The following is a 26,876-nucleotide window of genomic DNA, read 5'->3' on the forward strand; positions in this document are numbered from 1 at the left end:
GATCTGGATGAAAACGCATGGTTAGTAAGTTTGTAGACGACACCAGAATTGGCGGCACAGTGGACTGTGAAAAAGATTCTCTCAGATTACAATGATAATATAGATCAACAGGGAAAGTGGAGAAAAGAATTCCAGAGGAAATTTGATCAGACAAGTGCTGTAATGCATTAATTTTGGGAAGTTGAACCATGGCATGGCATACACAGTACGGGCCTGGAGAGTGTTGTGGAACAGAGACTTGGGAGTGCAAGCTATTCAGTCCCTGAAACTGATATCACAGATCGACTGAGTGGTGAAGAAGACATATGGCACACTTGCCTTCACTGGTTGAGGCATATGTTAAAGAATGTTACAGATGGATAAGATGGTGAGAAGGAACTTTTTCACCCAGAGAGTTGTGAATTTGTGGAATTCTCTGCCACATAGAAACATAGAAAATAGGTGCAGGAGTAGGCCATTCGGCCCTTCGAGCCTGCACCGCCATTCAATATGATCATGGCTGATCATCCAACTCAGTATCCCGCACCTGCCTTCTCTCCAAACCCCCTGATCCCTTTAGCCACAAGGGCCACATCTAACTCCCTCTTAAATACAGCCAATGAACTGGCCTCAAATACCTTCTGTGGCAGAGAATTCCACAGATTCACCACTCTCTGTGTGAAAAAAAAAGTTCTCATCTCGGTCCTAAAAGACTTCCCCCTTATCCTTAAACTGTGACCCCTTGTTCTGGACTTCCCCAACATCGGGAACAATCTTCCTGCATCTAGCCTGTCCAACCCCTTAAGAATTTTGTACGTTTCTATAAGATCCCCCCTCAATCTTCTAAATTCCAGCGAGTACAAGCCGAGTCTATCCAGTCTTTCTTCATATGAAAGTCCTGCCATACCAGGAATCAATCTGGTGAACCTTCTCTGTACTCCCTCTATGGCAAGAATGTCTTTCCTTAGATTAGGAGACCAAAACTGTACGCAATACTCCAGGTGTGGTCTCACCAATGCCCTGTACAACTGCAGCAGAACCTCTCTGCTCCTATACTCAAATCCCCTTGCTATGAATGCCAACATACCATTCGCTTTCTTCACTGCCTGCTGCACCTGCATGCCTACTTTCAATGACTGGTGTACCACGACACCCAGGTCTCGTTGCATCTCCCCTTCTCCTAATCGGCTACCATTCAGATAATAGTCTGCTTTCCTGTTCTTGCCACAGAGGGCAGTGGAGGCCAAATCACCGGATGAATTTAAGAGAGCGTTAGATAGAGCTCTGGGGGCTAGTGGAATCAAGGTATAGGGGGAGAAGTTGGGCACAGGTTACTGATTGTGGATGATCAGCCATGATCACAATGAATGGAGGTGCTGGCTCGAAGGGCCGAATGGCCTCCTCCTGCACCTATTTTCTATGTTTCTATGTAGGTGTGACCACACTTGGAGTATTGTGTGCGGTTCTGATTGCCATGCTGTAGGAAAGATGTGATCAGGCTAGAGGTGGGTCGTAGAAAAGATTCACAAGGCTGTTGCCAGGATTGAAGGGCTTGAGTTATGAGAGACTGGATAGGCTGGGCTTGTTCCCTCTAGAGTGAAAGAGGTTCAGGAATGACCTTTCTCATGGTTCATAAAATGATGAGGGGCATAGGTAAGTATATGCTCACTGTCTTTTCCTCAGGGTTGGCAAGTCTAAAACTGGAGGGCATAGGTTTAAAGTGAGAGTGGAAATCTTAAAAGGAGATCCGAGGGGTAATTTTTCATACAGAAGGTGGAATGTATATGGAACATGTTGCCAGATGAAACAGGTAAGGCAGATCTAATTACAATGTTTAAAAGACACTTGGACAAGTACATGCACAGAAAACATTGATAGGGATATGGGCCAAATGCAGGCAAATGGGACGAGCTGTGGAAACCATCTTTATCGGCATAGACAAGTGGGGCCAAATGGCCTCTTTCTGCACCGTCTCACTCTCTGAATCTATAACTGTAATATTTATCTGCTGTTGTTATCACCTATTTTACACCATCATAAAAAGCCAGCTTTCACTTCTCTTGCATTAAATTGCGCCGAGTGCATTCTCTAAATATGTTGCCTTTACGACTTCACCTGTTTCCCTAAGATTGGCAAAAATCTACATCTCCCAGAATAACCTCTGCAGCTACCGGAGTCTATATTGTTGCTGTACAAGCTGCAGACAATAGGAAACTGCTACCAATCCCACATCCTATTCATTTTGCTGTCTCAGCTGGTCAATTTAATTACTGCATTTCTTTTCCTTCCCGTTCCTTCGTTAGTATCTGAACCTTGTCCAACTTGGCCAACAACTGCAGAACTACAGTAATTTGGCTCAGTAAAAAAAGCCTGGAGCCACACAATTTCAGGAAGTCCTCAATCACCAATGACATGTAAATACAAGCGGATATCAGTGCATAACATGCCTGTTTTCCTTGCATTGACCCTTCCTCAGCAAATTCTTCAGACTGTGAGGAGTCATAGAGTTGCATGGCACAGAATTGGGCCTTTCGGCCCACCCCACCCATGCTGTTTGTTGTGTCTATTTACACTAAACCCATTAGCCTTCATTAAGTCCATAGCCTTTTCTGTGATGCCTTTTCAGGTGCCTCTCTGAAAGCCTCTTAAATGCAGTGATTGTTTTTAACTTCCAACTCCTCTGACCGTGAGTTCCAGATGTCACCCGCTCTGTGTGAAATATTTTCCCTTCTGATCCCATCTAATCCTTTTCCCTCTCACCTTAAATCTATGACTTCATGCTTTAGACACCTCCCACCAAGGGAAAAAGGCTCTTACTATTAACCCTATTAACCCTATACTCAGTAGATAACATAATAAGCAAACAAAATAAAAGTTCAATTTTTAGTGCAAAACAAAACAAAAACCCTAGGTCCCTCGTGCAACCAGGACAGTTTGTAGTTTGAAGTTTAGTTGGTATTTGTCGTGCTCAGTAGCCTGATGGTGTTGGGAAGAAGCCGTTCCTGCATCTGGAGGTCATGGTTTTCAGACTCGTATACCTCCTTACTGATGACAGGAGTGAAGTGAGAGCATGGTCAGGGTGGTGTGGGTCCTTGATGATGTTGGCTGCCTTCTTGAGGCAGCACCTCCTATAGATTCCTTCGATGGTGGAGGTCAGTACCTTTGATGGACCGACCGGGCAGTATCCATCACTTTTTGTAATCTCCTTCGTTCCTGGCCATTCGAGTTGCTTCTCACAAATAACATACCTTTATCAGGTCAATGGAGAGTCAAGGGTATTTTATTGTCATATCTCCTAAAATGGAACAATTAAATTCTTGCTGCAGCACAACAGATATGTTAACATAGAACTCTGTAAACACCATGCTGTAATACACAACAATAAAAGTTCAGCATGTGGATGAGGCAGTGGCACAACTTGTCCTGTTGATACGGAAGACACTGTATCAGAATAAGCTGAACCATTAATGAACAAAGCGCTGCAAGTGCCAACTGTTTATTCCTAACTCACTGTTCGAACAAGCTGGTGCTGCCTAAACCTCGGCAGGTGTAGGAAGGAACTGCAGATGCTGGTTTAAATCGAAGATAGACACAAAATGCTGGAATAACTCAGCGGGATGCTGCCTGTCCCGCTGAGTTACTTTAGCATTTTGTGTCTATAAACCTCAGCAGGCCTGCCTCTGCCTTCATACACAACAAGCACATTGACTGCAATGGTTCAGCAGCTCCGTTCTGAGAACCCATATTGTTAAACCTGCACTCCTGGAAAATGATCTGACTTCAACATAAAGTATTGAATACCAAATTTTATTCCATTAATCAGTTTGTGATGACAGCACTGTAGTTATCTTGAGCAAAATATATTTTCTAATTAGCAAACCATCTAGCAGAGACAGAAGAAATTTAAATATGTATTATTACGTTAGTTTATCTCCTGTAATATTCCTCATGGGTACTCTAGACCATGCAGCTTGTTTGTAATCTCATTGAAACATAAAGAGTTATTACGCGGCTTGACAGGGTTGTAGGAATTGAATTATTCGGACAGATTGCATAGGTTAAGTTTGTTTTCCCTGAAACAAGTGAGGCTTAATGTAGAGGTATATAAATTATGTGGGGTAGGTAGCCAGAGACTGTTTCCCAGAATAGGGATGTCTAAAATTGGACCTCTTCAAACATTCCATGAAATTGGTGAGACATGATTTCAGGCAGGCCAGAACCTTGGTTTGTTATGGGGAATCTTAATTAACCAATGTGATAGAAATTTTTGATGAGGTAACCAAGAGTTGATGAGCGTGTGAGTTGGTGGTCGATGTGGTGCATGTGGACCTCCAGAAGATTTTTGATCAGATGCAAAATAACAGGCTTAATTAATTCAGCAAAGTGCATTCTAGTGGCACAGCTGGGTAGAGCCACTACCTCAAGGCCCCGGAGACCCGGTTCTGCCCTGATCTCTGGTGCTGCCTGTGTGGTGTCTGCACATTTTTCCTGTGATCACATGGGTTTCCTCTGGGTGCTCCAGCTATTTCATACATCCCAAGAAGTGCAGGTTGGTAGATTAATTGCCCACTGTAAATTGCCTTGAGTTGGGGCGGTTGGCAGGAGAAGTGGAGAACAAAGTGGGGCTATTGGGCACACGTGAGGATGAATTACAGGCAAAGAAGTAGGAAAATGGGTTTATTGAGATTACTCTGAGAGTTGACGTTAATTACACTGCCAAATGAGGGCCAAATGACCTCCTCATATGTAATGAAAATGTGAAAATAAAAGTGGCATTAATTCTCTGAATATTAAGTTTGTCATGTAACAAAGTGAAGGGTTGTGATGAATGCTAAATAGTCATAGAGACATACATCATAATAACAGTCTCTTTACCACCCATTTATACCAATCCTATATTGATTACGTTTTATTCTATCCAAATTACCATCAACTCTCCCCAGATTCTACCACTTAGCTGCAGACTTCGGGTCATTTACAGTGTGCAATTAAGCTACTAACGTGCACATCTTTGGGATGTGGGAGGAAATCTGGGTAGAGAATTCAGTGACATGAGTAGCGGGGGAAACACACGCAGTCACTGGGAGAACGGGCAAACTCCACACACGCAGAGACAGAGGTCAGCATTGAACCCAGTGCCTGGCACGGTGAGACAGCACCTCTCTACCTGCAGCGCCACTGTGCCGCCCTACGGTTGTTCCTTGGACTGAAGATGAATATTAGTATTGAGTAGGGATGATTATAGGGACATTACTGTTTTATAAACATCTGTATTAACGAGCTGGAGTTTTGGGTGTTGGCCAGAATTGCTGAATTTGTTGATGAAATAAAATTTAGTAGAATGTGAACTATAAAGAGGACAGCTATAGATTTTAGCAGATATATCGAGGGTACTTTTCAATGGTGCTTTTATTGTCACATGTGCGAAGTGTAAACGCACAGTAATTTTTTTTTCTTACAAACAGTTCAACAGAGTAGCCATACTTAAGCACATCAACCAAATTGTGAATGTGCAGACCCTTGGCGGATGAAGTTTAATGTGGGGTAATGTAAGGTGGTGTGTTTTGATAGAGGAAGGAGAGGATACTGTTGTAACATGAGTGATGATGCAGAGCAGATTGCTAGTATGTGTGTACAAATCTTTGGAAGTGGCTGGCCCGATTGAGAAAGCGGTTTTTAATACAGACCGAATTCTGGGCTTTATCAAGAGAAGCATAAGGTATAAATGCTGGGAAATTATTTTGACCTGTTGTAAAGCACCAGTTAATCCTCACATGGAGTATTGAGTTCAATTCTGCTGCCTGCTTCTGTGTATTACATGAAAGCATTAGAGAGGATTCTAAAAGAATTTACAACACGCTGAGACAGTTTTCTGGAGACGAGTGAATGAGAGAGGTCTGAGTGAAGTATATAAAACGATCAAGGGCTTGGCTAGCAAGGAGCGTGAGGAACTGTTCCCTTTCATGGACTTGGGAACTAAAGGTCACATGGACAGAGGGGCAGAGAATTCAGGGGGACATGAAGAAAACCTTTTTACTCAGCGGCCAATTGGCATCTGGAACACACAGCCTGCAGATATGTGGAGGCAGGTTCTATTGTTGAATTAATGAGGGGGATTAGATAAATCCTTTGGTGAGAAAGATTTGCAAGGTTATTGAGAAAGGGTCAGTGGGAAAACGAAAAGTTATTGCAATACCAGAGGTGATGTGTACACAATGGGCCAAATGTCCTCCTTCTGTGCTGCAGCCATTCTATGGTTCTGCGACTGAGTACAAGGCCCAGTTCCATCCAGGGCATCAAATAATAAACTGACGGACTGGTTCAGTGCAGGGCTTGCTCTCAGCCTATTTGACTATTTGGTGATTTCAGAGCACTTTCTCCAGGGCTGCATCCAGGTTCAGCAAATTCCGACAGGCAAAGTGAATTTACCCCAGTTTAATTTTGCCTTGCAAATCACCATCTTTAGTAAATGTTTTAAAACACAGTAACGTCACCAAAAGCAGATTGACTAATATTTGACCACATTGACCTGTATAGAATGTTGCTACACAGAACGGGTAGTGGCATTGCAACAATGCATTTAATTGTAAGAGGTATACTTTGACATGATAATGCACTATTTACATATAATTATTATTAGCCTCACTGAGTAAGAGTACTGTGGGTAAACAGGTCTTCAAACCCTCATGTTTTACACCAGACAGAAGACATCTGAACTGTTTCATGCATAAAGCATGAGATATATCAAATAGAAATATTTTCCAAAGCCTCGATTCGAAAAATCTTTCATGGAGATGTTGCATTTCAGCTTGGTAACATAGATTGATGTGGTGGAACTGTGACTGGAACTGAATTTTACTTCACTCTGAAGAGCGTTTTTCACTCTCAGAGAAGTGCCTGTGAACGGTTGGACTGCACCGCTCGCAGTTGGCGAGGGCCACGATTAAGTTCAGCAGTAAAACTGGTATTTTTCTTCCCCCAAAACTCCCTGAGGCCAAATATAATGCCAGTAGCTCCTCAGCTTAAATGGTTTAAATAGTCTATTTTTGCTTAATTGGATAGCTAATTCACATCAGATGAGGATGAATAATGGCAACAAAATTGGTTACAACTCATGTTCACTTCATGATGCTTGGAATCCGCGTTCCCGGACCACGTAGTGTAGACTGTTAGTGAAATATGGTGGATGTTGTTTCCACCACAGGGGATTGGATGTCCAATTCATGCATTATTTTCAACAAAACAGAAATTTCTGGAGTAATTCAGCAGGTCAGGGAACATCTGTGGAGGGAATGGTCAGAGGACGTTCAGGTCAGGGCCATTCTTCTGGCTTATTGTAGTTGGGGTGGGGGTGAGGGGAGTTAGTAAAGAGAAATGGAGGCAGAACAAAGCCTGGCAAATGATCAGTGGGTGCAGGTGAGGGATTAATTGGCAGATGATTGACAAGGGTTAAAGATGAAAAGGAGACAAAGGATGTTAGATATGGAGAGAAGAGGAGTGAAATGTAAAGCCAGATACAGTTGGAAGGGGACAAGGGATGGGTGGGACATTGGGAGAAATTAGTGCACATAGTTGGTGGGAGGGAGGGCACAGGAGTGGGAACTGAAGAAACTGAAGAAGGGCCTCGACCCGAAACGCCACCCATTCCTTCTCTCCAGAGATGCTGCCTGTCCTGCTGAGTTGCTCCAGCATTTTGTATCTATCTTCGGTTTAAACCAGCAAATGTAGTTCCTTCTTACACAGTGGGATATATTGCTTACAATCGGAGAATTCCATGTTCATACCATTGGGTTGTTAGCTACACAAGCGGAATGTGAGGCGCTGTTCCTCCAGTTGATGCCCCTCACCTGTATCCATCTATCACTGGTGAAATGTGGTGGATGTTGTTTCACAGGGGATTGGATGTCCAATTCATGCATTACCCCCCTCCCTCCCCCCACCACGATCAGTCTGAAGAAGGGTCTCGTCCTGTGGTAATGTGGCTTAGAGTGGATCTGAGGAAGGATTATTTTTCACTGAGAGCTTGGTTGGAACCTGGAATGCACTGGAGGCAGGTACGCTTATAAAATATCTGCCAAGCAGATGAATCATTGAGGCATCGGAGGCTATAGACCCATCGGAGGCTAGTAAATGGGATTAGTATAGACAGGCATTATCTTTTCAGCATGAGAAACATGCCATTCAAGTCCCCTTTACATCTACTGTATCTCCTCTCACCTTAAATGTATGCCCTCTTGTTCTAAACTCCTCTACCCTGGGCAAAAGACTGTAACCATTTTACACAGTGAGAAGGATCAAGGTGGTGAAATCATCGCTGTGTGGAACCTGTAAACTGTACTCTGGAACTTTTAATTTGATGCCAGTGTGTTTGTTTACAATAGTCTGTTCTAATCTTCTATGTTCCCTTGGTTGCTCAGTGATACTCTCCCTTGCCAAAAGCGTCCTGGTCCTTCACCATCACTGCATTGATTCTTTTGTTCCTCCAAGCTGTAAGCTACACTGGTACCTGAACACTGTGGGCAGAACAAAATGGAGAGAAAGGTCTTTGGTCTGCCTGCCGGTTATGTAAAAATCCAACATCTGCTGTGCCTGCAGTGTATTTCTTTATAACTGCCTTAATCCTAAGTAATGAGTGCCTGGCAGTGCACGTTCAAGAATTAGTTGTTGACAGCTGCTTGTCAGAGTGCTCTAACAACCCCTTCCTAACTAGCCAGGAGCTTCCACAAGCCTGGTTGAAACGGTCTCTTGTGCCCCCAGCCTTTCCTTTGCTACCTCACTGTTTTACAAGAGTGGGCTGCAGTCGTGTGTCTGAGCCGGGCCCCGATGGACTGTTTCTCTCCGACTTTGCCATTATGATGATTGGCTGTATCTCTGCAAGAGATTGCGGCTACCGCCTCGTACTTGGACATGTGTTTGTTGTTAGTGCAGGGGTAGAACGATTCAGAATATTGCAATGATTGATCTGAACTATTCCCTGCAGGTCTCATTGTTAATACTGTAACACCCTCCATTAGGTAAATCCGGCAGTTCTCCCTGTCAGCTGCCGTTTCCCCTCTCTGGCAGAAAATTAAATTCTGCTGGTAGTCTCTCTGCAAAATTGTCTCTTCCCACCAGAACCATTCCCATTCATTTCCCATTCCCCGCGATATGCAGTGGATGATAAACCTGCAACCTGAGTGATCTCCGAACTTGCTCCTGTGGCATTCTGTGGCTGTGGCATTGTCTGTGGCCTCACCAAGCATTTCATTGAAAAATCATCATGAAATGATTCCTTGTGCTGTAACCGATTGGAAAATTATACCTGGGCCACGCTTTGTTCTGGGGGCACGAAGGGAGAAGCTGGGATTGGTGTGAGGCTTCCATAAACTGGGTTGAAGGACGGGTCTCGTGCCCCCAGCCTTGTAAGGAGAAATTCAACCAAAAATGTGTGGATCAAGGCTGGCTGGGAAGTCTCACAAAACACTTCATGATGGTGAATGCTGTAGTCATTAAGCCATGCTACCGTACTTTTCTTTGGCACGGGGATGATGGTGGTTTTCGTGTAGCAGGTGGTGAGCTCAGGCTGGTGTAGTGGTGTAGTGTGAATACCTCTGCTAGTTGATCCACGCAGGTCTGACAGTTGCCCTCACTCTCAGAGGCAGATTCAGTCTCAGGAAGGCTGATCGTACGTCTGCCACAACAACCGTGGGAGTGTCAGACAGACGCAGGTGGGAGAGTTAGACTGACACACAGCTGGGAGAAAGAGAGAGGACCACAGCTGGGGGAGTGAGAGAGAGCCACAGCTGGGGGAGTGAGAGAGGGCCACAGCTGGGAGAATGAGAGTGACCACAGCTGGGGGAGTGAGACTGACACAGCTGGGATTGTGAGGTTGATGCACTGCTGGAAGAGACAGACGCAAGCGGTCGGGGGGTCTCCAACTGTGTTTTCTTTGCCTGAGTTTCTCCAGCAGTTTATTTTTCACTCCAGATTCCAGCACCTGTCTCTCTCTACTTTAGTTTACTCTCCCATGTATTTATCAAATAGTGGTGTTACATTTGCTGCTTTCAATTCTGTCAGAATCATTTTGAAATAAGTGGGAATTGTGAAAGATAACAACCAGTGTCTCCATTATCTCTGCAGCCACTTTCTTTCAAACGCTTGGGGGCTCGGTCAATGGATATGGCAGTTTATCGGCTTTCAGTCCCATTAATTTCAAGACTCAAACTTTCTCACTGGTACTAATTTCTTTGAGCTTCTCACACACTCACACTTCTTCTTCCAGTCTGAAGAAGGGTCTTGACCCGAAACGTCACCCATTCCTTCTCTCCCGAGATGCTGCCTGTCCTGCTGAGTTATTCCAGCATTTTGTGAATAACTCCAGAAGAGATAGTTGAGGCTGGCACTGCAGTATAACAACCTTTAAAAGGCACTTGGACAGGTACAAGGATAGGAAGAGTTTAGAGGGATATGGGGCAAATGTGGGCAAATGGAACCAGCATAGATGGGACATTTGGTCAGCAGGGAGGAGTTGGGTCGAAGGGCCTGTTTCCATTCTGTACGACTCTATGACTTGTTTAATTCTTTTGTAATTTCTTTATTCCCCCAAATATTCTCCTGCTGCGGTCTGGGTGGCTGTCAGATTAACTCTAACTGACATTTTCCACTTTAGGTTTTACAGTCTCTTTTCATGTTGCTCACCAGGATTTACAATCCGTTTCCTTGCTGTTCCTTCCTTGAAACCAGAAATGTTACTGATCTTTCGGATCTCTGCTCCTTTGACACCATTTTCAGCCTTTGCCTTCTTTCTGTAACCACCTTAAATAAGCCACAGCTGGAACACATTGCCCCTGGGGCTTGTGTCAGAAAGAGATGCTGGCGAGGCCGGCGTACACAGCCGGGAGAGTGTGACTGGTGCACAGCGGGGAGAACTGACTAGGAGAGGCAGACTGACACACACAGCCAGGAGGGAGACGTGAACAGAAATTGCTGGAGATGTGAGACTTACATACAGTGGAACAGCAGGGTTGACAAACACAGCAGAGAGGGTGAGACTGATAGGAATAATTGTGCAAGTGTGAGACATAGTTGGAAAACTGACACTGACAGACAAAGGAGAAGGGGATTGAACGACGTTGTGATAAAGGCAGCAGAAGTGCGAGAGTTAGAATTATAGACACATGTGGGGGAGTGTGGTTGATACAGCTGGAGGTGTGAGACTGGCACATCTGGAGGAGTGAGACTGGAACATCTGGGGGAGTGTGACTGATACATCTGCGGGAGTGACACTGATACATCTGGAGGAGTGAGACTGATACATCTGGGGGAGTGAGACTGGCACATCTGGGGAGGGTGTGACTGGCACATCTGGGGGAGTGAGACTGGAACATCTGGGGGAGTGACACTGATACATCTGGGGGAGTGAGACTAGAACATCTGGGGGAGTGTGACTGGCACATCTGGGGGAGTGTGACTGGCACATCTGGGGGGGTGTGACTGGCACATCTGGGGGAGTGACACTGATACATCTGGGGAGTGTGACTGGCACATCTGGGGGAGTAACACTGATAGTTAGGACAGCGAGGCTGATGCACATCTGGAAGAGACGGACGCAGTGGGAGGGGAGGGGGGACTGATGGACAGCCGTAAGAGCAAGACTGACAAAGATTGTTGGATGAGTGAAGCAGGCTGACAACCGGGAAAGTGAGAGTGACAGATGGAGATGGGAATGCAGAACTGCAATCAGTCTGCAGGGGAGGAGTGACCGAGTCAGCTGGGGGAGTGTGGCTGCTGGAAGGCGACACTGGTGCGCACAGTTGGGAGAGTTGAACATAAGAAAGAAAAATAAGTGCCCGCCCTCCCTAATCTTCCACTCAGTGAGATCATGACTGATCTTTTACCTCAGAGCCACTTTGCTGCACTAACTCTGAAAGCGTTGAATCCCTGAATATACACAAAAATCTATCGATCTCCATCTGGAATTTAGTCAGCAATTGAGCCTCACATTGGTAATGCTAACAAATCAAATGCATTACTAATTGTTCATCGCATTTGCACATCAACATTTTACAACCCATGTACAGATTACACAGGTCCCTCTAAACACTGACACTTTTCCACCTCTGCCATGAAAAAATAAACACTGCCTTTTTCTGTTTTTTCTTTGTTGTTTCCGACAGTGGAAGACCTCACATTTTTCCACATTATATTCCTGACATGCCATTGCCCATTCGTCCACTTCTCTACGGCTGCTGGAAGCCTCTCTCCATGTCCCCCACACAGGGCCGTTTTTACAGCATTATGGGCCCCCGGGCAAAGCAGTGTACTGGGGCCCCTACCGTTACTCTCCCCCACCCCCCTTTCCCTACCAGCCCCCCCCTGTCGTGCCGGCGAAAAGCACTTACCGAAAAGCACTTAGCGATGGACTTAGGGTGCTACATTGTTGCGAAAAGCACTTACAGATCGCTGTGAGAAGCACTTAGGGACCGAAAATGTTGCGAAAAAAGCACTTATTGAACTTACATTTTTAAAGTAGTATTTATTTATTGCAAGTCACTTAACATACACAGATCAGCATGGGGCCCCTATGCTCGTGGGGCCCCGGGCAAGTGCCCATCAGGCCCATGCGTTAAGACGGCCCTGCCCCCACACCATCCACACTGCCACCAACATCTGTACCATCATCAAACCTGGATATGTTACACTTGATTCCCTCAGCCAAATCATTGGAAAGGATTCTGGCAAATGGGACCCCAACACTGATCCCTACACCACCTCATTAGGTACAGCTGTACAAATGGACCAATGTTTCCAGATCTGTGTCTGTTTCCTACACTCTTACACTCTTGATAACTTTATATGTAGCACCTTCTCTGGATTTCCATCCACAGTTTCCCCTTTAGCTATTATGCTAGATATAATCTCAAAAAACAATGATTTGCCAAACATGATTTCTCTTTCAACATTTCAGTGTTGTCTTTGCCCAACCCTTTCCAGGTACCCTGCTTCCATTTCCTGAATAGTAGACCTCCGAATCACTGTGCTGACGTTCCTTGTTTTCTCTGGTGATGTGGATGCTGCGATTCACCCCAGAACGCGGCAGTTTCTTTCCCCCTCAGATGCTGCTCGACCCGCTGAATTCTTCTCCTCTATTCCAACACTACTGTCCTCTCTACTCTGCTCTCTACTCTACTCCAGCTTTCACACCTCTGCTCCAACAGTCTGAAGAAGGGTCCTGACCCAAAACGACCTCTGTCCATTTGCTGCCTGACAAGCTGAGTTTCACCAGCTCTTTGTTTTCTTTGCTCAAGTTTCTCCAGCAGTTTATTTTTCACTCCAGATTCCAGCATCTGTGGTGCATTGTGTCTCTCAACCTTAGTTTACTCTCCCATGTATTTTTCGGATAGTGGTGTTACTTTTTGCTGCTTTCAATTCTGTCAGAATCATTTTGAAATAAGTGGAATTGTGAAAGATTGCAACCAGTATATCCATTATCCCTGCAACCACTTTTTTTTTCAAAAGCTAGAGGGCTAGGTCAATGGATACATTTCATTGGCTTTCAGTCCCATTAATAAAGCGAGTTTGGTATTCCGACTGAGCATGCGCAGGTCATAGGTCGCAGGGACATAGAATTGTCGCCAGCTGATCTGCCCCATGTAAACAAACCTTCGTTTCATCCGTTTTTTCCAGTTTTTATCCGTATAGGTAAGAAAATACTGTTTTCAAAACTGTTCATTTGGTGTCTAGTTGGTTATTTAGTAAAAACTACGATGATTTTGTGGATTTCTTTGCTTTATGCGGCGAGTTCCCCTCAACTCTCCTCGACTCTTTAACTTGTCCCGGAGCCGTGGAACCGCGGTGGCGGCAGCGGTGGGGACTGGAGGCAGAAGCTGCCGGAGAAGGTTCACCGGAGAGCAGATCGCCACAGACCCAGAGCCGGGACAAGGTGAGAGATCGCAGCGCCCCCTCGCAAACAACAAACCCAAGGAAACTTCCCTCCTCGTCGCCGCCAATCACCCCGGGGATGGGGGCTTCCGAACAACAACTACAACACCTGTATTTGTTCTTATTTCACTGCGTTAGAGGGAAATGGGGCCGGGGAAGAGAATGGAGGAGTGGCGCAGATCTCGCAGGCGCTGGGAGAGAGGGGGGAGAGAGAGGGGAGAGGGGGTAGAGAGCGATCGGGTAGAGAGAGAGGGGGTAGAGAGGGAGGGAGAGAGTCGGGGTAGAGGGAGCAGCAGGTGAGAGCGGGAGCACAGGGTGTCCGAGGGTCCGGTGAAGGAGCGCCGCGACTTACGGGGGCTGCTCCCTCCCTCTCTCTCCCCCTCTCTCTCTCCCCCTCTCTCTCTCTCTCTCTCTCTCTTTTCTCTCTCTCTCTCTCTCTCTCTCTCTCTCTCTCTCTCTCTCTCTCTCTCTCTCTCTCTCTCTCTCTCTCTCTCTCTCTCTCTCTCTCTCTCTCTCTCTCTCTCTCTCTCTCTCTCTTCTCTCTCTCTCTCTCTCTCTCTCTCTCTCTCTCTCTCTCTCTCTCTCTCTCTCTCTCTCTCTCTCTCTCTCTCTCTCTCTCTCTCTCTCTCTCTCTCTCTCTCTCTCTCTCTCTCTCTCTCTCTCTCTCTTCCCCCCCCCCCCCTCTCCCCCCCCCCCTGCGCCACTCCTCCACTCTCTTCCCCGGCCCCGTCTCCCTCTAACGCAGTGAAATAAGAACAAACACAGGTGTTGTAGTTGTTGTTCGGAAGCCCCCATCCCCGGGGTGATTGGCGGCGACGAGGAGGGAAGTTTCCTTGGGTTTGTTGTTTGCGAGAGGGCGCTGCGATCTCTCACCTTGTCCCGGCTCTGGGTCGGTGGCGATCCGCTCTCCGGTGAACCTTCTCCGGCAGCTTCTGCCTCCAGTCCTCACCGCTGCCGCCGCCGCGGTTCCACGGCTCCGGGACAAGTTAAAGAGTCGAGGAGAGTTGAGGGGAACTCGCCGCATAAAGCAAAAAAATCCACAAAATCATCATTGATTTTACTAATTAACCATACAGACACCAAAGTTACAGTTTTGAAAACAGTATTTTCTTATACGGAGAAAAACTGGAAAAAATGGATGAAATGAAGGTTGTTTACATGGAGCAGATGAGCTGGCGACAATTCTATGCCCCTGCGACCTATGACCTGCGTATGTTCAGTCGGAATACTGAACTCACTTATTTCAAGAGTAAAACTTTCTCACTGGTGCTAATTTCTTACAGCTTCTCACTCACTCCAGGCCTTCAGTGTTTTTTTGTTTTCTGTTTTCTTCCATGGAGATGACACAATGAGGGGTAATCTTATGGAGGTGTATAAAATCATAAGGGAAATAGATAGGGTGAATGCACAAAGTCTTTTATGAATGAATGAATGAATAAGTTTGTTGGCCAAGTATGTGCATATACAAGGAATGTGCCCTGGTGCTCCGCTCACAAATGACAACACAAACATACAGTTAACAATTTAGAATAAAGCATAAACACATCAAAACAATAAGGATACAACATTACGGTCTAAACATGTGGGTGAAAATAAACCAGAGCAAAAAAGAGACTACAGACTTTGGTTATTGAGTAGAACTACCACTCGTGGAAAAAAAGCTGTTTTTATGTCTGGCTGTGGCTGCTTTGACAGTCCGGAGTCGCCTTCCTGAGGGAAGTGCCTCAAAGATTTTGTGGCCAGGGTGAGAGGGGTCAGAGATGATCTTGCCCGCTCGCTTCCTGCCCCTTGCAGTGTACAGTTCGTCAATGGGGGGAAGGTTGCAGCCAACAACCTTCTCAGTTGTGCTAACGATCCGTTGCAGCCTCCAGATGTCGTGCTTGGTGGCTGAGCCAAATGAGGAGAATCAAGAACCAGGGGACATAGGTTTAAGGTGAGAGGGGAAAGATTTAATAGGAAATTGAGGTGCAACTTTTTCACTCAGAGGGTAGAAGGTGCTCACCAGATTTCTCCAGTGTTTTACTGTGCATTTCCTGAAACCAGAATGTTTTACGATGTTTGTGATCTCTGCTCCTTTGACACCATGTTCAGCCTTTTCTTTGCTTCTGTAACCACCTTCAATAAGCTGCACCTGGAACAAGTTCCGGTGGGGCACGATGTGTCTGAAAGAATTTTTAAAAAAATTCAAAATATACTTTATTCGAGAAATAAATATATATCATACATGATCCTTACAAAACTCCATCTGACATTCTCGGGGGCTAAACATGCATTCAATACTGTTCACATAAATTACACAAATTTACCCCCCACCCTTGCCACTCATGTGGCCCACTGGCGTGGAATCCCTTCCCTTATTTGGAGGGGCGTCTCTCTCCACCACACCCTGCCCCCCCGTGTCCAGCAGCGGAAGGACCCTAGACTGTGGTCCTCCCCCACAGAGCCTTGGTGTTGGCTGCACCGAGCTTCAGTGCGTCCCTCAGCACGTACTCCTGCAGTCTGCAGCGGGCCAGTCGGCAACATTCCCCGACGGACAGCACGCTCCGCTGGGAGGTCAACAAAGCTCGGGCAGACCAAAGAGTGTCTCTCACCGAGCTGATGACCTTCCAGCAGCACTCGATGTCAGTCTCTGAATGCGTCCCTGGGAACAGTCCGTAGATCACAGAGTCCTCTGTGACGGGGCTGTTCGGAGTAAATCGTGACAGGGACTCTTGCAAACCTCTCCAGACTCTCTTTGCAAATCCACACTCTGTGAAGAGGTGGGCAACCGTCTCCTCTCCGTAGCAGCCGTCCCGAGGGCAGTGTGCGCTGGTAGTGAGGTTCCGACGGTGCAGGAAGGATCTGACTGGGAGGGCTCCCCTCACCGCCAGCCAAGCCAGGTCTTGGTGCTTGTTGGTGAGTTCTGGCGATGAGGCATTTTGCCAGACAAGCTGGGCAGTCTGCTCTGGGAACCACGCCACAGGATCCATGGAGTCATTCCCCTGCAGTGCCTGCAGGACGTTCCGTGCTGACCACTGCCCGATGGACTTGTGGTCAAAAGTGTTGGTCCGGAAGAACCTTTCCACGAGCGACAGATGGTGCGGCAATGTCCAGCTGACTGGCACATTGCGTGGCATCTGCGCAAGCACCATCCTTCGCAACACTGGGGACAGGTAGAACCTCAGCAGGTAGTGGCACTTGGTGCCCACGTGCCTTGGCTCTATGCTTCGCCTGATGCAGCCACACATGAAGGTGGCCATCAGGATGAGGGCGACGTTGGGCACGCTTTTACCCCCGTTGTCTGCCGACTTGTGCATTGTGGCCCGTTGCACCCAGTCCATCCTCGACTCCCAAATGAACTAGAATACAGCCCGGGTGATCCCTGTGGCGTAGGAGGGAGGGACGGGCCACACTTACGCCAAGTACAGCAGCCCCGAGAGCACCTCACACCTGATGATCCCCGTTGTAGAGAGGGAGCGCTGCTTCCACAGCTCCAGTTTCTTCCCCAACTTGGCTATCCACTCCAGCCAATTCTTGCACACGCCTCAGCCCCCCCCCCCCCCCCCCCCAACCAGATCCCGGCACCTTCAAGAAGTCAGGCTTGATGGTGAAGGAGACGGAAGATCTGTCGGGCCAGTTGCCAAAGAACATGGTCTCGCTCTTCCTGCGGTTTACCCTGGTTCCCGTGGCCGACTCAAACTGGTCGCAGACACTAATTAATCTGTGGACCGACCCTGGATCTGAGCAGAAGATGGCGACATCGTCCATGTACAGGGAGGTTTTGACCTGAGTGCCCCCACTGCCTGGCATTGTCACTCCTCTTATGCTCACGTCCTTCCTGATGGTTTCGGCAAAAGGTTCAATACACCAGATGAACAAGACAGGGGAGAGGGGGGAACCTGCCTGACTCCAGACCTGACGGGGAAGCTGTCTGATTCCCACCCATTGATTTGGACTGCATTACAGATATCGGTGTAGAGCAGTTGGATCCAATTCCTGATTCCCTCCCCAAAGCCCATTTTGGAGAGCACGTCCCTCATGCACGTGTGCGAGATCCTGTCAAAGGCCTTCTCCTGGTCCAAGCTGACCAGCTGTGCTGGCGAGGCCGGCAAACACAGCTGAGAGAGGGAGACTGACACACAGCTTGGGAGAGGGAGACTGACACACAGCTGGGAGAGGGAGACTGACACACAGCTGGGAGAGGGAGACTGACACACAGCTTGGGAGAGGGAGACTGACACACAGCTGGGAGAGGGAGACTGACACAGCTTGGGAGAGGGAGACTGACACAGCTTCAGGACTGTTAATGACACAGCTGAAGGAGTGAGACTGACATACAGCTGTGAGGGAGATTCAAACACAGCTGGGAGAGTGAGTCTGACACAGATGGGAGAATGAGACACCGCTGGGAGAGGGAGATTGACACAGTTGGGAGGGTGAGACTATGTGTCACAAGTTAGAGAGCAAGATCAACTTTCTTGGCTGGGAGAGTGAGATTGACATTTGCAGCTCGAGACTGACAGAGACAGCTGAAGATGAGAGACTGCAACAGACAAAGCTGAAAAGGTGAGTTAAATAGAACAGCGACATTTCTGAGGGGGAGGCCAAGAAAAATTGATGAAGTTGAGATTAGTGGAGAGGCAGTGAAGTAAAGGACCTATCAAGAGTTGAGAGAGGACGTTGTGTGAAAGAGAGAAACTGACGGAAAAAGAGAACTGTGAGGCAGACTGGTAGAAGTCTGGAGATGCTCGTGAGGACATTTTAAATTGGGATGGAGTTGTGTGAGAGTGACTGTTTAAACAGAAACATGCAGGAGAGAATATGTGCTAATGATTGACATTGCAATGATGATCATTGTGAGGGACACTGATATTTAAATGGAGATGTATTTGGGGGAAACATTTAATGTGCGAGGAAAATTGATCTTGGAATAAAAATATGTATGTGACTGATATTGGATTAGAAATGTCTGTGTGAGGAAGACTGATAACAGAATAGTGGTGTGTGAGAGGAATTGATTTTTGTGTGGCGACTTTTGTGAGGCAGACATAGCAAAAACAAAATGTATTCATGTGGCTGAACTTGGATCAGCAATGTGAGTGAGAGCTCTGTGACAAAGGAATGAATATTCTCATAGAAATATGAATGTGAGAGAAACACAATGGAATTGATATCCATCTATGTCAAGGGAGAATGATGAGGTAGTGAGAGATACTGAAATAAGGAATTGAGTGACGCAGACTGATGTAAAAGTCATTTGTGTGATGAGACTGATATTGGCACAGAAATGTGTGTGGGGAAAGTGATATATTAAGACCAATGTCTGTGTGTGAGAGACAGAGGCAGATTCTAGGATGCGGACATCTTCATGAGGAAACGTGAATACAACGGAGATACATGTGATTTGGACTAACATGCTAATGGAACTGTGGTCTTCAGGAGATATATATGAGACACTTATTGCAAGTCGGCGAGACCAAACGCAGGCTCGGCGATTGTTTCGCTCAACGCCTTCGCTCAGTCCGCCTTAACCAACCTGATCTCCCGGTGGCTCAGCACTTCAACTCCCCCTCCCACTCCCAGTCTGACCTTTCTGTCATGGGCCTCCTCCATTGTCATAGTGAGGCCCAGCGCAAATTGGAGGAACAGCATCTCATATTTCGCTTGGGCAGCTTGCACCCCAGCGGTATGAACATTGACTTCTCCAACTTCAGATAGTTCCTCTGTCCCTCTCTTACCCCTCCCAGTTCTCCCACTGTCTTCCTGTCTCCTACCACATCCTATCTTTGTCCCGCCCCCTCCCCTGACATCAGTCTGAAGAAGGGTCTCGATCCGAAACATCACCCAATTCTTCTCTCCTGAGATGCTGCCTGACCCGCTGAGTTACTCCAGCATTTTGTGTCTACCTTATTGCAAACGTAATACATGTGAGGGCTACTGATAATAGAATAGAGGTATGTGTGGAAGACTGATGCTGGAGGAGGTGTGTGAGTAAGGAAGACTGATGTTTGAAGAGGTCTGCGTTAAGAGACTGATGTTGGAGGAGAGATGTATATTAGGCTCAGCTGATGCTGGTGCACTGTTGACAGCTGCTCAGGGCTAACCTGATGGTGATACTAGCTTTGACATGCACTGAGGCTGATTTTGGTCTCTTGGGAGGGCAGAAGAAAACCTGAGGTACTATTGTGATGATAGGTGCAAAGGTTCTTTGGCACAGTCTCGCTGCGGCACGGTGGCGTAGCGGTTGAGCTCCTGCCATATAGTTCCAGAGGTCCGGGTTCAATCCCGACAATGCGTGCTTGTCTGTACAGAGTTTGTACGTTCTCCCCGTGACTGGGTTTTCTCCGAGATCTTCAGATTCCTACCACTCTCCAAAGACATACAGGTTTGTAGGTAAATTGGCTTGGTATAAATGTTAAACAAAATTGTCCCTAGTGTGTGTATGGTAGTGTTAATATTCGGGGATCGTTAGTTGGCACGGACTCGGTGGGCTGAATGGCCTGTTTCCACACTGTATCTCTAAACTAAATCTATAACTGTATCATTAATCATGGCTGTCACTGGTTAGTTATTTAGGTTTCACTTCATTCTGAGGCAGGGATGGTTTTCTTGGGTAATCTCCCTGCAGGTGAGCACCCACCATGGCAAGTGATGTTGGCTGCTATAAAAGGTGGGGTGGGGCAGGGTTGTTACAGTTTCAGGAATGTTGGAGAGTATTGGAAAGCATCTATGTTTGTGCTCAATTTATCATGAGTTAAGAATGTTTAATTATCATGTGCACCAGTGCCAGAACAAATAAATTCCTACTTGTTGCAGCTTTATGAATGAATGAATGAATGAATGAATGAATAAGTTTATTGGCCAAGTATGCAGATACAAGGAATGTGCCTTGGTGCTCCGCTCACAAATGACAACACAAACATACAATTAACAATTAAGAATAAAGCATCCTCTTAGGCCCCCTCGGTCATGGCTGACCATGGGTGATGCATCCTAGTTGGCTGCTTGCTCCACACCTCGGCTAGAGGAGCTTCGCTTGTGGCTGAAGAGACCAATGCGGGAGTGACAGTCTCTGTCACAAAGGTCACATTTGTGTGTGGTCTCTGGTCTGTTGAAGTTGCTGCGCTCCTTTCTGCGGGCCCGCTTTTCTGCCGCTGCGTGCATCAGTTTCTCTTCCCCCGTTTTGAGATGTTGGTTCAGGGTAAACACATAAAGCATAAACACATCAAAAAAATAAGGATGCACCATTACGGTCTAAACATGTGGGGGGAAATAAACCAGAGCAAAAAAGAGACTACAGACTTTGGTTATTGAGTAGAACTACCACTCGTGGGGAAAAAAGCTGTTTTTGTGTCTGGCTGTGGCTGCTTTGACAGTCCGGAGTCGCCTTCCAGCTGGAAGTGCTTTGAAGAGTTTGTGGCCAGGGTGAGAGGGGTCAGAGATGATCTTGCCCGCTCACTTCCTGGCCCTTGCAGTGTACAGTTCGTCAATGGGGGGAAGGTTGCAGCCAACAACCTTCTCAGTTGTGCGAACGATCCGTTGCAGCCTCTGGATGTCGTGCTTGGTGGCTGAGCCAAACCAGACCATGATGGAGAAGGTGAGGACGGACTCAATGATAGCAGTATAGAATTGGACCATCATTGCCTGTGGCAGATTGTGTTTCTTCAGGCTGCAGGAAGTACATCCTCTGTTGGGCCTTTTTGACTGTGGAGTCGATGGTGGCCCCCATTCAAGGTCCCTGGAGATGATGATTCCAAGGAACTTAAATGACTCCACAGATGTGACTATGGTGTTGTTGATGGTGAGTGGGGGGAAGGGAGGGGGATCTCTTCAAAAGTCTACAATTAGTTCCACTGTCTTGAGAGCATTGAGCTCCAGGTTGTTGCGATGGCACCAGGACGCCAGCTGTGTCACATCCCCTCTAGGCAGATTCCTCCCCAACCTGGATCAGTCCAATCAGGGTTGTGTCATCCGCAAACTTGATGAGCTTGACAGAGGAGTCTGTGGAGGTGCAGTTGTTGGTGTAGAGAGAGTAAAGGAGAGGGGAGAGTACGCAGCCTTGCGGTGCTCCTATGCTGAGGGTCTGCGGACCCGAGATGTGCTTTGGCACAGGCACATTGGCACATTAACGCAACAAATAAATATACAATAATAAAAACACAATAAATGATCTAACCCAAACCATTATATGAGCTAACCCAAACCATTTAATGCAGGCATTCCCAACTTTTTCGTCCCATTTACCCCTTTGCAACTTTTCGAAAGTAAATTTACCCCCACCCTATTTTGTTCAGTAATTTGAGTTTACACTTCTACCATAATAAAGCAACCGACAAAGGGGAAATTTAAAAATAGTGTTTTTAACATTATTACTTTAAGTACAAATAACAATAATAATAACACATAACAATGTTATTTCACTTATTTATGAACAACTAATGATGAACAGATACCGGTATACCAGAACCAAACACAGTCAGTCCATATGTACAAATCCAGAATCAACAAATTTACCCCCTAGGGGTAAATTTACCCCAGGTTGGGAACCCTTGATTTAGTGCAAGCCAAAGTATGTAGTGCAACCTCATACAAAGCCCATTGCAGTTCAATGGTAAAATGGGATTGTGGTTAGGGTTGTGCAAGGTGGTTCAAGAGCTTGATGGTTGATGAGAAGAAACCGTTCCTGAATCAGGGGAATATGGTTCTCAGGCTCCTGCACCACCCTCCTGACAGTAGCAGTGAGATGAGAGCGTGGACAGGGTGGTGTGAGTCTTCGATGATATTAGCTGCCTTGTTGAGACAGTGCTCCCTGTAGATCAGACTGAGGTGAGAAATCAAAAGAAGAAAGAGGAGGGTTTGCACAAGTCCTGTGGACTTGGGACAGTTTGGAGGGAACTCGGCCCATCACTATTTGCAGAAGGGATAACGAGCAGGATCCCAAGATATCTGAGGACAGGGAAAAGTGTCAAGTCTGGAAGACTCACCGACCTTGCCACCACTCAGTTGGTATGAAGTGTCCTCAAATCTGAATCACCAACACAGATGCAGCCTGACCTGTGGTGTGCTTCCATCATTTTCTGCTTTCATTGCTACTCTTTCTGCTGCCCTCCTGGAAGGAGGTGGTGGTAATGCTAAACTCTCGCTCTCAGCTGCCCACATACTACCTGTAAGATAAATGGCTGCTGCTCTCATCCACAGCCCTCCTATCGGGCAGAATGGATGCTGTGGGAGAGAGGAAAAGTTTAACTTTGTACCTTCCCCAGAGCTAATTTTGTGTTGTGAACAATGAGGATGAGGTATTTCTGTTGTCCGTCAGGTGCCTGCTCAGAGCCAGGCTTTATCTAATAATCGTGGCTTCAGCCTCCATCCATTTGCAGCGATCCAAAGCGTTATGGCAACCAGACATCTGAGGATGCGGTTGCTGTGGAAACCCTCCTGATAAGCAGATGTAGCTCGAAGAGTAAGTAGAAGGGAGATGAGAAAGTCCCCATGACTGTGAGTGTGCAGGAAAAGCATTGCATTATCAATAAATTCATTTCCAGCTTGCAATGAAATGTCTGCCACTCCAGGCATACACCTCTGTAGCTGCAAATTGGAATGTCAGCGAGGAGATGATTAGAGCTCCTAGTCAATGAGAAAGCCTCTCTTTGTCCAATTGCAAGTTGATTGTGAAGAGACGGATGCTGAGAGCTTGTTATCATAAGGGAAACAAATTGCCAGTTGCATTCGTGGGTGAAAGAGAACACGTAGGAGTTAGAGTACATTTTCTTCTGGTTGTATAGTATAATACGAATGAGCACAAAGTTTACTTCAACCAATAGAACATTCATTTTTCAAAAAATATCAAAAGAAAGTCAACAACCCCTCCCTTCCCCAAGACTAAATACTTGCCAAGGATTCGTAAACCCACATGAGGGTGGAATTAATAGAAATGCCCCTGCATTTTCCCATTGCAGGAGCCTTGCGAAGTCAGCTAAAATATCTGACATCTCACCACAGCCCGACATTGTTGTTGAAAAGTAATTGGCGGCTGGTCACAGCACCTCCAGTAATCAAACAGGTCCTGCTGACCTGAATCTCACATACTCAAGGGAATGAACAAATAATTATTAACTAGTCGCAGCTGGGAAGGTTAAAGAAAGAGGTTAATCAACATTGTGTGGAATTCATTCTAAGAATTTTAATACCGCAATCTTTTCTTTAATGACGCGGGCACAATGTTTTGGATCTAAATTTAATAGTTCTGGGTTGAAAGTATTTACTTTATTCTCATATTTTGTCAGGCATTTCCATGATTCTACCTGTGGCCCTAAATAACCAAGTCCAGTCCATCCTGATTCTCAAGTTTCACTGTTTTTGGTGTCTCTCGTCATCCCTCTTTGTGCCATTTTTATGTAATGGGCGTAGACGGGTCTTCGACATGGCAAGCTTGAATTTGTAAATTCTCCTTCTTGTGTTCATGTCGCTTAATGCCTTCACTTCTACCCAATCTTCGTTCTCACCTCCAACACTACACGCTATTAACATTACCCTAGGTAGACACAAAATGCTGGAGTAACTCAGCGGGGCACGCAGCATCTCTGGAGAGAAGGAATGGGTGGCGTTTCGTGTCGAGATCCTTCTTCAGACTGTTGTCAGGGGAGTGGGCGGGGCAAAGATAGAAAGTAATCGGAGACCGTAAGATTGGTGGGAGAACTGGGAAGGGGGAGGGGATGGAGAGAGAGAGAAAGCAAGGGCTATTTGAAGTTAGAGAAGTCAATATTCATACCGCTGGGGTGTAAGCTACCCAAGCGAAATATGAAGTGCAGTTCCTCCAATTTGCGCTGGGCCTCACTCTGACAATGGAGGAGGCCCAGGACAGAAAGGTCAGATTGGGAATGGCAGGGGGGTTAAAGTGCTGAGCAACCGGGAGATCAGGTAAGTTAAGGCTGACTGAGCAGAGGTGTTCAGCGAAACAATCGCCGAGCCAGCACTTGGTCTCGCCGATGCACAGGAGTTGACACCTGGAACAGCGGATGCAGTAGATGAGGTTGGAGGAGGTGCAAGTGAACCTCTGCCTCACCTGAAAAGACAATCAGGGTCCTTGGATGGAGTAGAGGGGGGAGGTAAAGGAACAGGTGTTTCATCTCCTGCGGTTGCAGGGGAAAGTACCTGGAGAGGGGGTGGTTTGGGTGGGAAGGGACGAGTTGACCAGGGAGTTGCTGAGGGAATGGTCTCTGCGGAAAGCAGAAAGGGGTGGAGATGGTAAGATGTGGCCAGTAGTGGGATCCCGTTGGAGGTTGCGAAAATGTTAGAGGATTATTTGCTGTATGTGACGGCTGATGGGGTGGAAAGTGAGAACAAGGGGGACTCTGTCCTTGTAACGAATGGGGGAGGGGAAGCAAGAGCGGAGCTGTGGGATATTGAGGAGACCCTAGTGAGAGCCTCATCTATAACAGAAGAGGGGAACCCCCATTCCCTAAAGAATGAGGACATCTCCGATAACCTGGTATGGAAAACCTCATCCTGGACGCAGATGCAGCGTAGATGGAGGAATTGGGAGTAGGGGATAGCCTTTACAGGAAGCAGGGTGGGAAGAAGTGTAGTCTAGATAGCTATGGGAGTCAGTGGGTTTGTAATAGATTGTAACATACTAACATTGCCCTTCTGTCTCATCCTCTGTGTATCTGAGTTTAACTTCACCACTGCTGCCTCTGGGATTTATCAGTGTGTGGTCATCTGCTCCTGTAGCATCCCTTGAGACATTTTAGCATGTTAGTCATGTAGTAACTAAACATGTTGCTGTCATTTTTGTTGCAATCTCTGCATTTCTTCTTACCGTTTGTCCAAAAGGACATAAAGGAAAAGAAGCATTCAGTCTTTCTTGCCTGTTCCGCCATTCAATAAGATGATATTTCTCTTTCACGCAGTCGTTCCAGCACTAATCCCATACGCCTTACACTGGGACACAAGGAACAGCAGCAGGTGTGCACTATACGGCCCTTCGAGCCTGCTCTGTGCATGCAGTAAGATCAGGGCCGATCCAAACTTGGCCTCAGCACCACTTACCCAGTCTCTCCCTGTGTCCTTTGACTCAAATATCTATTAATCTCTCGGTTGAAATGATTCCACCTCCACAGATCTCAGAGAACCACTTCCTCGTCCATGGGAAAGGTGTTACACTAAATGATGAATGTATATCCCAAGTCTTTGAAAACCCTACTAGGGGAAACATCTCATTGGCTCTGCAGAATCATGCACGTTTCATTAGATCACCTCTCATTGTTTAAACTTCAACAAGTGAAGGTTCACCTTACCCATCCTTGTTTTGTGCATTCAACTGCTGCATCCTGTGGACATACTCCTTGTGAACCTGCTTTGCACTGCCTCCACATATCCTTCCCTGAATATGGAGACCAACACTGCATGAAGAATTTATTCACAAAATGCTGGAGTAACTCAGCAGGTCAGGCAGCATCTCGGGAGAGAAGGAATGGGTGACGTTTCGGGTCGAGACCCTTCTTCAGACTGCATGAAGAATGCCGGGTGAAAGCCATAGAATGGTCTGAAGAAGGGTCTCAACCCGATTTGTTACCTATTCTTCTTCTCCAGAGATGCTGCCTGATCCGCTGAGTTACTCCAGCATTTTGTGTCTCTCTTTGAAGAAGGCCAGTTGTTGTCTCAACAGAACTTGTACGGAGAACTTCATTGGTGACTGCACTGGTGCTTGTAAACACAGTTCCTGTGCACGCTACAGCAATTTACACCAATCAATTTATCTTCCAACCTGCATGTATTTAAGATGTGGGAGGAAACTGAAGTATCCAGAGGAAATCCTTGTGGTCACCTGCTCTCTCGCAGAGGGAAGGTGCAAACTCTACACAGTCAGTACCCGAGGTCAGGACTGAATCAGCTACACCACTGAGATACCCAATTGAAGTGGTGATAGAAAAATACCCAGAGAGCTACAGGCAATGGAATCTCTGACAAACTACTTGCACTTCTTTCTCATTTTAATA

General features: G+C 46.6%; 1 protein-coding gene across 3 annotated transcripts in view; it reads left to right on the forward strand.

The window, feature by feature from the left end:
• LOC144602227 (tetraspanin-18-like) overlaps nucleotides 1-26,876 on the forward strand; it is a 305,930-nt gene that overhangs the window by 187,070 nt on the left and 91,984 nt on the right. The window lies entirely within an intron of this gene.

Source organism: Rhinoraja longicauda, chromosome 18, assembly GCF_053455715.1.
Source record: "Rhinoraja longicauda isolate Sanriku21f chromosome 18, sRhiLon1.1, whole genome shotgun sequence".
Lineage (NCBI taxonomy): Eukaryota > Metazoa > Chordata > Chondrichthyes > Rajiformes > Arhynchobatidae > Rhinoraja > Rhinoraja longicauda.